At 33.4% G+C, this 16,340-nt stretch overlaps 1 protein-coding gene across 1 annotated transcript in view; it reads left to right on the top strand.

The window, feature by feature from the left end:
• The first annotated feature begins 1,019 nt into the window (after nucleotides 1-1,019).
• LOC126766139 (neuroligin-4, Y-linked) overlaps nucleotides 1,020-16,340 on the top strand; it is a 129,850-nt gene continuing 114,529 nt past the window's right edge. Inside the window, exon 1 of the mRNA XM_050484007.1 lies at nucleotides 1,020-2,889. The gene's annotated coding sequence lies outside the window, so the exon portion shown is untranslated. The remainder of the gene's footprint in view (nucleotides 2,890-16,340) is intronic.

Below are 16,340 nucleotides of genomic sequence, written 5' to 3'. Positions count from 1 at the left end.
GGCCGTTCCGACAAATGAGCAGCTTCTTGAAGAGAAAATGACGCTTGCAAAATTTCAAAATGATATCTTAAAAACTGAGGGACTAGTTCGTATGTATACAGACAGACGGACAGACGGACATCGCTAAATCGACTCAGCTCGACATAGTGATCATTTATATATATACTTTATAGGGTCTCCAACGATTTCTTCTGGGTGTTACGAACCTGTTCAGGGTATAAAAAAGTGTCTGTTTTCTATCGGTTAGTTAGGGGTGTCTGCGAGCTAACTTTACACAAACCAAATTCGGTCATGCATTCGTTTTTTGTTGCAAAATATCTTTTCATTTATGCGATCATTTATGAAGTGTTGAAAATATCACATTTGAGCGTCCATTAAAGCAGGTAAAATTTGCCAACGTTCAATTTTGGCTTAAAGTGGTACAGAGATAGATTTATGAAGGCACTTATCAGTTATGTTTTACACGCAAGTAACACTGTGATCTAATTGAAAGGTGAATTTTTAATGTATACTTCGCGTGTATTTCGAATCGGTCAATTTTTTTTCTGTAAGTTGGTAGCACTATTAGTGACATCTGTGCTAAATTTCACGTCAAAATAATCATTAGTATTTAAAATACGCTTCGTTTTGTGAGGCTCTAAAAGTGAAGTCTTCAATTTTTTCGCCACTCTATAATAATAACAAAAAAATTAATAAATAAATAACTTTCCATTTCCCCTCTATGGTTTTCGTTATAATAACCTTTATATACCTCTCCTTTTATTACACAGCTTACTCCTCATAATAAGGGGATATAAAAAGTCCTTGCATTAAAATCATACAAGAGAAATAACCCTAAATTGGAGGGTAAAATGTTGCAACGCATGCGTCGTCCCCAACAGGCTCACCGCATTTCGCGGCAGGAAAATTGCGTCGCTGCTAAAAGTTGGTGCAAACACGACTCGTGCACAGCAGTTGCAAATACGAGTTCAACATTCCGAACTCTCGGCAATTTCAATGGACTGCCGTCAGTTGATGTTCGATATTTGTGTTGTTTGGTATGGATGTACACATACCGACGGCGGTACGCGTAGCGCAACGACGGCGCATAGTAATTTCTTGTGATTTTAAGCGAAATAACGGTTTATCGCAAATAAATCTAAATGCGATTTGCAATTTAAAGTGTAGTTTGTGTTGTGCGCATAAAAAAATATGACAAGCTTCAAATAAGTTGTCAAAAGTGTTTGATCTCCATTAAACTAAAAGTGCTTAAATCTAAGTAAAAGCCGAATCCAAGTAGTTTTAAGGCAAATTAAGCTGCGCTAAGATTACGTGAAATGTCCAGCAGTTCGCAAATGTGTTGAGTGGGTGCACAGCGTTGAAGCGAGCAGTGAAGCTGTGCGGCGTTAATTGCTTTTGTCGGTTGTGAACTACCGAATTGTTGTTGTCTATAACATATATAATTCACCATTCACTTTGACAGTTTGCATTGCATCAACAACTATATAGTAACAGTAGTTGCTAAAACTTCATGCTGTCAGCAATTTAAATGTGTGGCATTTGTGCAATTCTATGGAACTCAAATGCAGGCATAGCACCGGCAATTGTTCTCCATGCAGACCTACAGTGCGTATGAGTGCTCAGCAGTTGCGTGCATTTTGGTCAGCTACAGTAACATAGAAATCAATTAAGCTTGTATGAGTTTGTGTGCTGCTGTTGCTACGAGAGGCCGAAGCAGCTGTAAGAGTTCAGTGTTGAGATGTAAGAGATGTTGTGCCCAAGGTAGTAAGAGCTCTGCAATTAAAGCGTGAACGTGTGTACTTGCGTGCTTCCGTTTTGGCCAGTAGAAGGCGCCACTATGTCGTCCTTGCTTTGTCACACGTAAACTGGCAACTGTCTGAAAGGCTAAGTTTACGTCGCAGAAGTTGTTTGTGTCGGTTTAAGCGTAGTTCGGTCGGTTTGCCGGTGGCGCTGTCGTACACTTAGTTACTATTGGTCTTTACATACATACTTATATGTATATATGTTTATAGTGTTTGTGTGCGTATAATCAATGTTTCCTGCCTTCTAGCTAACAGCGTTATCTGTGTCACTTAGTAGTTAAAGTGCATGAACACGTTCTTTCGCAGCGCCGTAACAAATTCATCCGGGAATTACAACACTCAACTTAACCCAATACGGAACGTAATGGACCTATTTGTGCGTGTGCAGCAATAAGTAATGCAAAGTCTGCTGCCCTTGTAACATGTGCTAGTGAAAGGCACAACAGTCTCAAAAATAGTAAAAATCTACCGGAAAACTCAACTTAACGAGGTTTATTGTGAAAATTGTCGCAGTTATGTACCTTTTTCCGATATTTGGCATTGGCATTGACAGATGTTTGCTGCCATAAGTTACGTGCACTGCATACTCAGCGCGCTTCCACAACAAAAAGGTGAGGCAAAACAAAAAAGTCAGAAACCGTATATACATACATACCAAAGTGAGAAAATGTGAAAATGTGTAGAAAGTGGAATGAAAGTGATGTTGGTATGAAAAGCAAGCAAATCAAAAATATAAAATTTGAAGAAAAAAAGTTGTAAAACGCAAAAGCTCAGCAAATTAAAGCTGACACAAACGCCCTTTGCCCAGCTGCAGTTTTAAGTGCGAGGACATAAACCTCTGGCACCTGCTAATGTTGGCGCTGAAAACGTGGCGAGAATAAGTGACGCGTAATTTCATTAAATTTAATACAAGTGGAAAGGAAATAAAGCAAATTGGCAACAAGCGAGTTCTGGAGAAATAAGTGTAGTGGCCGCAGACAAAATGCCTTGCTGGCCATAATTGGAAACGAAATTGAAATACATTTTAAATAAAAGTGCAGTATTATATTGAAATGCTGAAGTAGACAGCCATTTGAAAATTAAACAGGTAAAGACATGTCAAGACACTTTGTATATTTTTAAATATAATCGCACCTTCAGATATAATATCTAGAAATTTACATTCAATAAAAGATAGCCACCAATAAGAAATACCGGAGAAAGGTATTCGGTTTTAATCCATCGACTTCCTGAACATGGCGTATTGTGTTTGCCATGAAGTTTGTAACACCATGGAGGAAGCGCCGGCAGCCTCAAGGGGTCAGTAGGATAATCTGGCCTGTTTTTCTTAAATTTTTTTCACAGAAATTTTTATTCTACAATACAACTTTTTTCACATATCATGAGGTATATCGTGAAGTGTATAAACAAATCGGAATTTTTTGATGACATCTGCCGGAGCAATGGCTGGGTGAATGAGATGCGTTTTTTCACTGGCGGACACGATTTCTCTTGTTTGGCTCATCTGAAACACAAAAATCCAATTTATTCATAAAAAGTACGTGAATGGTTATTGTCCCTACTAGAATCATGAAAAATGTTGATAAACAAAAAAGTCATTAACATTCTTTTCTTTTTTTCACATGTTTTTTAACATAAATTTTGACATAACATTGTCAATGAATTATAAAAAATTATGAAACGTGGGGACGATGGCCAGGCTTTTTATTAAAAACTTAAGCAAATCGGTTGAGAAGTTCAACCGGAATCATGTCCGCCTGTTTAAAAAAGTGTGTTTTGAGAAAAACGCGTTTAAAGTTTGAGGTACTGAAAACGCATACAAAGATGGACATAAACCTTGAAAAAACGTCGAGCGGTATTATTATTTTTGGGCCTTTTTCGAAACTTTCCAACGGTATAGTAGGTTTCTACATTAATTCTAAGGGTATAAGGGAACAGAAAATGCAAAAAAAAAAATTTGAAAAAGATTACCCTACTGACCCCTTAAAAATATATATACTTTTTTAAATAATCAGCATGAAGAGCTGATTTGATTTTTCTCTGATTTTTTGAGAAATGAATCTGAAAATTTGTACATGCCCTTTTGAGGCAAAACAAAAAAAACAGAAGAAGTGGTATGAGAACCCAATCTACTACGCCTGAGAAATACCCGCTGAAATTCTTGTTTAAGCTAAAATTTTATTTAATGGATCGCCTCGGTATGATCCTCCAAAAAATTACTGATTTTCGCGATTTTTTTTTTCTTAATATTAAAGTTAACTAAACGGTCCGTGTTTTTTATTATAAATAAATACATTCATGACAAATAAAAAATTATTGGTTTTTTTTGGTTTATTTATTAAGTGTATAATAGTCAAATAAATTGTTAAAATGACACGTAAACAAAAGGTCTTGTACGATGTCTACTATTGCGGCCGCACCTTTGATCTAAAACAAAAATTTCAAAAAGCTTATTAATCTGAAGAAAAGTCGCTATCGCGCTGTGGAAGCTTTTTTCCGAAATTTGACAAATTGGCGACGGTTAAAACAAGTTTGAACAAAAAGTATCGATTTTGGCCCTTTATTAAATATAATATAAATATAAATATAAAAATATGAAAATTAAAAAATTGGAACTAGATATATTCAAAAATCTTCTTTTGAGAATAAAAACCGTTTTACCAAGTCATTCAAATTAACTTAAACGTGTTATCGAGACTTTGTTGTGTACCGGGGATGATATGGTGCGTGTTATGTAAACTAATAGTATGTCTCCTATCAGGTCCGGTCATATTAATTTTCATAAAATCTGATGTCGGATTAATAACTTGCAAATGTTTGGTGTGGGGGATTACTTAAAAGGTATAGAAAAAATGCCTTACAGGGAAGGGTTAATTGAGGTCATACAAATTGTGTTCCATTCTTCTGCCGTTAGCAGTTAAAGCTCCATATGAGCTGTGCTTAAGAGCTATCGCTTGCCTCTGAAATTTTCGAAACAAGGAACAATTAATGAACTATAGCAACTTAATCCGATTTTTTATTTAATTTATTAGAATGAAAAAAAACTTTTAAAGGACAGAAAAATATAACCAGAAAGTTCTGCAGTGTATATTGTTATTTTAGGACAAAAAAATTACGGAAAAGAACATTTTGAATTTATTGTTTGGAACTTCCTACGTTTTATCTCCGAGTTGAAAGCCTTTGAATAAAATTTAAATTGGCTATTCCCAAGTACCAATATGCAACATATTACAACAGCTATAAAATGTAAAATGTAGTATGTATAAATATAATTTCTAAATAAGATATTTTACACACAGTAATAATTTAGTCGGTTGAAAGTGGTTTAAAAATTTTCAAGCGGCTTTTTGTGGGATAATGTCTGCGCACATAAGACAGATTTGGCAGATTTATATGCACTTATGCTATGAATATTATTATTACGCTCCGTTCTTCAAATATAGCCTTCAATATTTTAAATTTTTGTAGTTAAAACTTAAATTCTCAAAAACGTATAACGTTATATAAAAATATTTAGTCTTTGTTGTAACAACTTTACATATTTAAATAATTAATAACTTAAAAAAGTGTTATTAAATATTATAAGAACGCTTGTATATGTGTGTATGCATTCCTTGAATAAATATTTCCTCTTAAGACTGGAAAGTCAGCGTATTTAAGTAATCACTTACTTCATTATTATCTGTTGATAATAGTGAAGTTGTTTGTTGATCATAAACTTAGTAGAAAATTGCCAGTCACTTAATAACCCACATATGTACATATGTATGTATGCATGTGGCGAAATCAGCGAGGCGATTCAGCAATTGTGCGTGGACAATTGCTAATTACACCTAAAACCAGATATTTATGCTTTCTCATGCTCGAGCATTTAACGCTCAGTAATATTTATGCGTATATAGCTTACATACATATATTGTACATTTGTATACCACATAGAGTGTACTCCAATTAATATGTGCGCTTTATTTACTCCTTCAAAAGACAACAGTAACATAGCCTAGCTTAAAGCGGCAAAGACGCTACGAGTTTCTGATATTTTGAAAATAAAAGCGCTTGATTTTGATGGGTCACTTTGGCAGATATATGCTAAAGTAGTCAGATGTGAGCTATTCATTCGAACATTGTACCGCTATCTTGAAAAATAATCCATGTCAACTTTCGGAAAGATATTTTATTAAATAAAAAAAAATCACATACAAGGGTCTCATTTTGATGGGACAGTTTGGATGGCAGATATACGATAACGTGATTTCGACAAGTGAGCAACTTCTTAGTGAGAAAAAAACGTGGATAAAATTTCAGATCGGTATCTCGAGAACTGAGGAACTAGTTTGCTGGTGACAGACGTACATGGCTAAGTCTACTCAGCCCAGCACGCTAATCATTTAGGTACTATTTAATAGGGTCTCCCATATGTCTTTCTAAATATCAAAAGCATGCCAAACATAACTTTGTTCAGGTTGTAAGAAGTATGTATAATCGGTTTAAATATTGGTGTATCATTTACAAATTTACAGTATTCAGCGAATTTTCACTGTTCTCTGATCAGCATTTTGCATACATACATAAATTTTAGTTTCTTGTTGTTTCTGGAATTCATTAAACCACTTTTGTTAAATACCTACTAAAATATTTTTTAATCAAAATTAATACTTGTACATATATGTATATATTGTAGTATTTGCCTAAAAAGGAAATCGATCAACCTAGTACTAAAAAATAATGACAATTGAGAATATTAGCAAAATTGATAATTCTAGTTGTTGCTATATGTAATTTTAATTAAAATATTTAATTTTCTCTGAAATCTCTCTGTTACTCATACGCTACGTACTCCCACGCAGCAAGCATTGCTTTCTGTGCATAAACGGTATATAATCTCTATCTATCTCTGTCTACTAACAAAACTACATATTTATAGTTTCATAATTTTCTAAATGACCTGGATTTAGAAACACGATACATCATTGTTGTGAACAACCTCCCAGACAACCACTCAGGCGTATGCCACAGGTGATTCAATTTTCAATTGCTAAGTTGAGTTTATTGTATTTCAGCTTATTGACATGTTTATTAACATACATATATTTCGACTGATTGATTTCTTCTTTTCGACAATAATTTTCTATTGCATTGGTTGATTTAAATTTTGTTATTTTGTCAAGCGTCTGGTATGTGTGCTGTTGCTGTTGAGTAAGGTAGGATGATGACTCTATATTAGGCTATGATGATAACTCTAAATTCCATTAAGAACATTTTTTCTATTTAAATAAAACACCTTACCAACAATTAGTGTATTAAGCATAAAGTTTGTTGTTGGTTTGTGCACGCATACATTTGAAATTATTATCATACTTGTCAAGTGGGTTTTCTTTATACAAAAACACATGTAAGCAAGTAAATACAAATTTAGTGTTCTGTTTTCTGAATATAGTTTCTCAGTACCATAACATAGTTGAAGACTACTTTAAATTGCTTTGCATAACAGTTGCTTTCAGCCGGAGGAAGACCTTTTGAGTGAAAATTCAAATATGCAAATATTTTAAGAGTGGCTGCCTGAATATGCATGCACTTCTCCGGATATGAACAATTACTAGTGAGCACAAACATAAATATACTGGTATAGAAAAAATATGTGATTTCATTTTTGCATTTGCATCTATGAAATAAGCAATAAAACCAGCGTTTAGATTTTTAAAAGCAAAAGAACTGGAAAACAAATTATGTGAATGGAATTTCCATATTAATCCGTATAGGAATTTCGAATAAATTTAGAGAGAAACTAGTAAAAATATAAAATATTTGCTTTTATTAGAATTAAATTCATTCATATATGTAATACTATATACATATAAAAGTATTGTAAAGAGCAAAATAGGTGCTACATGAAAATAAAATTTACAACGAAAACTTTAAAGGTAATTTTATGCGTGGCTTGCTTTATTTTATGTACTATTTACTCTAGATGAACTTTATTACTTTATGAGCAAAGACGATTTTCGAAAAAATAAGAAAATTACTACCTGCATTCGCTGTGCCCTTAGTTTCGTGGTCGCAAAAGAACATTTTTCTCTCAAAATTTTTCAACATTTTTCATTCCATATTTTTTTCATTTCACCAGTGGCAAAGGTCAGTTATTGAGGGTTTCGCACGGGAGCAATAAGCACACATTCCTTATATTTACCTTTCCTCCAGTGATGCATCAGGCAAATCAAACTTTATTATTTATGTGCGCCATTTGTATGCTGCAATTAAGCGTGACAGTCGGTGTTTAATGAAAATACGTGGCAACGCGAAGACAATTCACAGGTACTTAAAGAAAGCCAATCAAATTTGTATTCTTACTAAGTGTACGAACAATTGCCGAAGTTTGGCAAACTTTCATTTATTAAGATGAAATATGATGAGAAAAGCAAAACAGTGAAGCTGCTTACAAAGAGGTCGAACAAAGCAAGAATAATAACAACAATTAGTTGTACATTCATGAGAAGAGATTACACCGCACCGAACAATTAATACATATGAAAGTTGTTGGGCTGGTAAGTACGCTTAACAGCAAGGCTCAGCATTAAAGCGACAAGTAAATCGCCATTGTAGACCGAGATAATAGCACAGTGGACTATTAATCAAAAGCCACATGTCCATTGTGGGGCAGAACAGAGCACAAGTCTACAATGAAAGCACTTCAAAATACACAATGTTATTTGCAAATATGTGTATGCATGCATAATACATACATATGCGTATAGCCGTATATGAGTGCTATTGAGCCATTCGACCGAGACTGTGGCCTGGTTTTGATGTTTCGAGTATGATGCGAAAAAATCGTCTAGCATTCATAATCAACGCAAACTACACTCGAGTGTACGCACACATGTATAACGTGTATGCGTATGCGTGGCGATGCACATTTGTATATATAAGCGCCGGATAATTAATCACGGCGAATGGGAGTGAAAGTTAAGCGAAAATAAAGAGAACGAATGAAAAGAAAATGAAGCGAATAATTTGTGTGCGGCTAACAAGCAATGAGAATAACTATGTGAGCAAAACAACAACAATAATAAATAAATATATAGTATATGCAACATGTCCACATGGATAGTTGTACGAAAAAAGTTAGAAAACACATCGAATTAGCATCATATTATACAAAATTGTTAAGTATTCATTATGAGAAACTTTATATAATTTTTACAATAGCCAAAAAAAGCTGTAATGGTTAACCTAAAACTAAAGTGCATTCAAGTGAGTTAATTTGTAGCGCAAGTACACTTCCAGTCTCGATTTCAAAATAAAATATTTATAGAGAAAATAATAGTATATGTACATATCGAACATACAAATCGTAAAATTATACTGTAACGCAATTAGTAATTTTCATATGGGTTGACAGCTTACTAAAGCCACTATATGTTCTCTACACCCACATAGACTTGAGCATCTAATCTCAGCAGTAAAACGAACTAGTTCTTGAACTATTTTGAACCAAAAGCCCAAATAATTTACTGAGAGTGTTTTTACATTCAGCAAACTACTATATTACAGGGTGTTGTGGCAGGAGATTTCGACTTTTCAGTTCGGATTGCAAATATACTAGTATCATACATCAAAATTGATAATTTATAAGTAGTAAAGTTTGCATTTTCAATTTAAAGTGGATTTACTTCTAGCACTTCATTTATTTAATTCTATTTCAAAAAATACACCCTAGCAAACTAGCAACTATGCGCTCATTATGAACTAACTTTAATAAATTGGAGTAAAACTTTTACTGTAAAAGTGTCACTTTTCCGATTGTTTCACTTTTAGCCATGAAACTCTTGCCGTAGACTAGTGCCTTTCCTGACTCTAATAATACAGAAATGAAGGGACCAAGTTAAGCGCATATATGGTAATGTAAAAATATGGAAAGTGTAGTATTGTCTGGGTATATATATATATATTTATGTCACCACTTTGTCTGCCATGTTTTTCCAACGCAAAAATGTGTCGACAAATTATTTGGCTGTGACACATAAGCCTCGCCTTTTTTAACAAAGCAGCAATACATGCTCATAAACATATATAGCAGATATACATATAAGTCTGTGCTGTCGTTGACTGGCTAAGGGCGGCGGTGCAAACATAATAAATTAATCATACGCCTAGTGGTACTTCACTTAAGTGGATAACACAGTGGCGAGCACGGCAACAAATAACAAAAAGACTACAAGCATATTTATGCTCTAGAAACTAATTGTATAGAGAACAATAATTCGAAAAAACTACATTCATAAACCAACACAGAAGTGGATATTTAGATTGCATAAGCGAACAATATATATTTTGCTTGCTGTGCTTACAATGTGACACAAAAGGACATTTTGCATAAGCGAACACACTTTAGTGTCTTATTTTCATTAATATCATTTAGTTTAGAGGTAGCGCAGTGTATCGTACGAAATTAATTTAAGTTTGTGTAGTAAATTTTAATCCTCAGGATCCTCAACTGCTTTACATTTTATCAATATTAAACTAGAATTTCAGCTTTTTCGTGGAAACCACACAAACACATAAATGTTTTTGGGTATACTTGTCGAGGCATTTCCCACACGTGTAATAAAATTAAATTACTTTATGTATACAAAACATGAAGTATTGATGATGTCAGCTAGCCGGTTCACTGTGGGAATGCTTGGGCAGATGATTAGTAGCAGGTACTTTGTTAAAGTTTTGAAGCGAATTTCGGCAACTTTTCAGTACAAGCAGTTACATTTCTACGAACTTATAGACCAATTTATGAAAAAATATTTACAAAATAACATTAATATTATCTAAAGTTTGAATTGCATGAAGTTGTGTGGCTGATTAATACTAATAACACTAGTCTACAGTCACGACTCGGATGTTAGAGGCTATTGATTACTAATTTTGGGTTGCTAAAAACGAAAATGGTAGTAAAAATTTTCTAACAAGTAGGATTTTTTGTGTTGTAGCCAAGCGGTGTAGGGATCGAACCCCCACCATTTGCTAAAATGGCGTAAATAGCTGTACGTATTGGAAAACTTTTGAACACAAATTCGTAATCAGCACAATTTAATTACCTCACCGACCTCTTAGCACAGTAGTCGCTAATTTTTCCTCCAAATTTGTTTAGTAGAACCAGTAGTATGTGCTGTTAGGACTTGCTTGTTTGACTCTAGGTATTTCAAAGAGGCGCGTATGCAAATATATGTTCGAATTATTGCAAGAGGACAGTTTCTAATTTCGGATCTTTTTCAAACTTTTTAAAGAAAACAAAGTCGTAAAGAGGAAACGAACATATGTATATTAAATATTCATCGTTATAATGAAGTTGCTTTCAATCTTTAACTAATTTTCCTGAATAAAACTATAAATTACCTATAAAAAATTTAGACTAGATCGCCATTAATGATATTTTTATACTTTGTACAACTATTTTCACACTAAATAGAAGCTTTTCTCTTATAACTAAGATAAACCACATGAAGTATCATATTTTTTTGTAAAAAACCTGCGAAAAGGCAACAGAGATACTAGATCTCAACTTAAGAGGATACCTCCCACTGAGGATAGAATAGTTCCCAAATTATGTAAATTCATATTGAGTTCTCAAATTGCATAGAATATTTTCTCAAAATAAATTTCTGGTTTGTGAGTTTACACAATCTACGGCAGAGACTTTTTAATATTAAACATAGAACGGGTGTCTACTGATTACCTTTCTACGGTTCTTAGGCTTCTAGTAAAGGTGGAAAGAGAGGAATCTGTATACTGACGCTCAATTGGTTCTCAAATTTAAATAAACTAACTGTATTGGTAGCAAGTTATGTTACTTCACATTGTTGTCTCACCATGCAGAGAAAATTGTTGATAAACAATATTACTAGAGCAAATCTTCTTCACTTAAATTTTTTTTGAAATATTTAATAACAATTTGTGTAAAATTTCTGGATATATATTATCATATAAACAATATTAAGTCCACTTAAATCCATATGTGAGAAATGAGCTAGCGTAGCTTTCAAAATTCATTAAAAAAAAAACTTTTTATTATATTACTAAACTAGCTTTCTAATGTGGGACTTGCGTGTGAGATCTGCGATAAGAATTTGCATGTTTTACATACATCAATAGCAACACTGTTTTCCTGAGAAAGCATGTGGGCTGCTCCCAAACTCAAATTCACGCAGGATTAATGTGTATGAGCAGCTTAAGTAGTCAACAATACAGTCTTATCGCGTAATTGCTTTTGCAACTTCAGGCATAACTGCAGCATATCCAAGTATAAGGTATGCATTAGGGCGGTTCTGATATGTGGGAAAACAAATAACACTTTGAGTTTTGGAAAATACGATGTTCAGGGACTTTTTGAGGTTAAAAAATTAAATTTTGATTCCAGAGAAATACAGTCACGCTCAGATTACACTAAAGAAAGAGTTTACAGAAACTTCAAATTAAATATTTAAAGTTGTAATTTTTTTTATTGCATTGTTACTATGACGGGGAATATCTCACATATTATCCTTTTTTTTATTCTAAATATTTCACCTTAACTACAAAGCGGATTATAATTTACGTAATATATATTATCTTTGGTCAGCAACTGCCAATTTTGGGTGTCAAGTAATATGAAACGGAAAGCACAAAATCATAAGCTGAGCTCTGTCTCTAAGCTGCATTTCTGAATAACTCTCAGTTTGTTAGATATATATAATATTATAATATATGTATATAATAACTATAAGGAAGGGCGTGGGCGAGGCATACATACTTAAATTTGGCTCATTTTCATCATTTTTTTTTACTAAAGAAGTTATATATATATATTTGAAAATAAGTATAATTTATTTATACTTTAAATTAATAAGCAAAATTTCAATTATTGAAAATGGCGGCCGTAAACTAACTTCTATGGGGAAGTTCGCAGTGAGTCATTTCAATCTGCTGCCATTATAACATCGATTCTATTGATCTGCAAAAGACAAAGATAACGTTTTTTAATAAATTAAGTTTGTTCCGTAAAATAAAACACTCGAACAATTTTTTATCCATAAAAAGATACATACATATGTGCAAAACCATGAATATCGATCAATAACTTTTTGAGTTATCGGGGTAGTAGATTCTAAAAGCATGGATTTGAGAAAAATGCACTTAAAACTAAAACACTGGAAGATTGATGGATTGCAGGCGCTTTGGTTAATGCGATTTTATATGAGAAATACTTGAAATAATATTCAAATAGTTGTTTGACATATTCTGAAAGCATCATGCTAAAATTTTATGAAATAATTTTTTCAAAGTTTTTCTGGTACCTCCCCCTAACATAATTTTCATAACAATTAATATTGCATACGATTTTACTGAACCACCACAGTTCCCAAATTTTCAACACTGTTCGAGGCATACTTAACTTATTATTTTCAATGATTATGAAAGTAAATGTAACTATGAATAAAAACTACCTTTAAATTCCATTTTCCTAAATAAATGTCACGCAGTGCGAGTCGAAATCACAGGCCCCAGGAACTTCTACAACTAATTTAATTGCGTGTTTCATTCTTACTTTCACCCGCGTCATGTAACCAGCTTTTTGCCCAACTCTTTTCTTTACTACTGCCAAACACCAAATCGGATGATTGTATGCAGGTATATTGCTGTCATAATTTGAGATTAGTTGTGTGTGGGTGTTCCTTGCCTTCCGCAAGCAAATGTTGAAATAATTTCCAAACACACTTCCGGCAAATCATGCCATGCAGATTGTATAATCGTCGCCATATCGTGTAGCAAGCACTATTTGGTTTATATAAATTTATGAGAGAGCCGAAATTAATAATAGAAATTATCACACATTTCGTGCACGTTTTGCATTGGAATTGTAACGGAATTGCGTTTTGATTGTCGGTTAGTGTGTGCAATTACTTTGACATCTTACTATTTGCCGTGACTTACAACAATTAATAATCGCTTATATGGCGATAATAAAACAATAAAACGCTCTAATTTACGGCGTAATTATATTCATGTTTTCGCTGCAGAAATTAACTGTATTTTGTGCGTGCAGTTATGTCGTTTGGTTCCGTCTAATCGTTGCACACGTATTTTTCAGTAACAAGTCAAACAAAGTAAGCAATATTTTCACACATTCATTCGCTTTTTTCGCTGAGGCGAATGAGGTCAGATGCTCAAGGAATGTATGAATAGTAATAAGGCATTGGAGTGAGGAATTTAGATGAAGAATTACTAGTTTTTTTGAGGTAACCTTTTTCGAAAGATTTATGATTAGTGAAAGTGGTTAAATTGGTTCATAGCTATTTTAGTCCTCGTATATTCAAGATAATTATTTTGGGTACTCTGGTTGACTTAAACCAACTGTGTCTAAAGAAAAAACATTTTTAAATGAAAAAGAATTTTGTACAATAGTCTAATGTTGATCGTTAGGTTTGTGTGAAAGCTATATGCTGTAGTTGTCTGATATCGATCAGATATCGTAGATGCGTCTTCTTTGGTGGAAAAGGTCAGTCAGTAGTTCACGTATATACAGACAGAAAGATAGATGAATGCCACGCTAATCATATATACATATACATAGACTTCATTCGGTCTCAGAAGTCGCCTTCTTGGTGGGACAAACTTCGTGGCAAACCCTGTTTAAGTTATAATGAAATAATTACAAACAAAATATATTTATAAAAATCGTTAAATAGTGTATAGTCAGAAAACAATATTTACTATTGTGGCTGCACATCAATATTTATGCATTAAATTGCGGGCTTACAATACTCATTATCTCTATTTTAAGTACATACAGCGAGTTACCACGAATGTACACATTGTTCTCCTCAGAGGCTTAAAATATTTTTAAACGAATAAATAACGCAGAATAAACATGCCGTTGCATATTTTGCTGTAGTAAATAAAATATTTGAAACACGCTTTGTGAGTATGTGGTTTAAAAAGATCGTTTCCATCACTGAATAATTTACATGGAAGAATGTCACTCATACGCCACGGTACACGCGGGTTGACATATTTGTTTAACCACGCAGCTGGGTGTTAATGTGTAGCTGGTGAGCACTCAGTACGCTATATATAGTACATGGAGCACAGCGGGTCGGTGTCTGTTGGGTTGTACACCAATACTGCTGCACATATAAGGGTGAATGAAGCGCAAGTCGTAAATTGTGTATCGGCATGTGGGCCCCCATTACCATAAATGTGCAGTAATTAATTGCTTACCCATATATAAACGATTTTAACGATAATTAAATTTTTTTCTGTCTGCATTGAAGCACTAACACACGCATACTCGCACCCACACAGCTGCTTGGTTATGGTTGTGGTTTATTTTTATGCTCTTTTTTGTTATAGCGTATCCTTTGTTTGCATTTATTGGAATTTATTATTGTTTCTTGTTTTTTTTCGCGCCACAGCTTTCAGTAATGCGTTGATTGTTTTGTATATACATACATTAATTTTTATTTATTTATTTTTATTTTTTCACTCAGGAACATACTTATAAACATTTATTTACAGACACAGCCGTATTAATTTCAACAGCCGACGATTGTCATTATGGTCGGCGCCGGTTATGGTTTGTTATGCCAAGCTGTTGTTTGTTGTTTTGTTTGTATTTTTTATTGTTGCCAGTGCAGTTGTCAAATAGGCCATTGTAGCTGCTGTTGATGTTGTGTTTAAAATATTTTTTATCGCTTTGTTGTGCGAGCTGTCGAGTTTAATGCTAGTCGATAATGTTATTGTTTTTTTTTTGTTTCTGCTTTTTTAATGCTGCATTTTTGTTTCATAGCTTTCGTTTAGATATTGTTGTAGCCTGCAAAAGGCAATTAATTTCACTCTTTTAATAGCTATTGAACGGCGATGATGCGGAAAAATTAACCAAAGAGTGCTAAAATAGAATGGACCACCATAAAAATTATTACCCTTGCCATAAATTGTATACATTATCTAGCGTGTAGCTAGCCCGCCCAAACCCATCTTGAGCACAAAAGAATTTTTGCAAATTGATCATTTTAATTAAAAATGCAATTTAATAGAAAATTTTGTATTAGCAGCGCTATTTTTTTATTTTTATTTTTGCTTGACTTAGCTAAAAATTTTATTCAGAGATTTTTGTTATTTTTTCCCCACTACTCTAGCTTTTCTTACAGGGTATTAAAAGTGTAACACACATGGAAAAAAATTTATATTTAATTAATGACATGAACAGCACGCAGGCATTAATGCCAAATAAAGAAAGCCAAACGCTTTCAAAGGCATGCGATGCCTGAATTGTCGGAATACGAGAGGTCAAAGTCAGTGGAAAGTCGTTTGCGAAAATTGCTATCAGCGAGGGTTAATATAACAGTGGCTAGGGATACACATAATTATGCCAATAGTATGCTCATATATGAAGTACATCAACTACATATATACAAATATATATATATTTAAGTATATACCACATAAGGAAAAATAAATAAAACACTTAGCTCGGCAATAAAAAAGGCTGCTTGCGTAGATATGTCAGTG

This window comes from Bactrocera neohumeralis, chromosome 2, assembly GCF_024586455.1.
Source record: "Bactrocera neohumeralis isolate Rockhampton chromosome 2, APGP_CSIRO_Bneo_wtdbg2-racon-allhic-juicebox.fasta_v2, whole genome shotgun sequence".
In the NCBI taxonomy this organism is placed as follows: domain Eukaryota; kingdom Metazoa; phylum Arthropoda; class Insecta; order Diptera; family Tephritidae; genus Bactrocera; species Bactrocera neohumeralis.
This window is presented reverse-complemented; position numbering and strand designations above follow the sequence as displayed.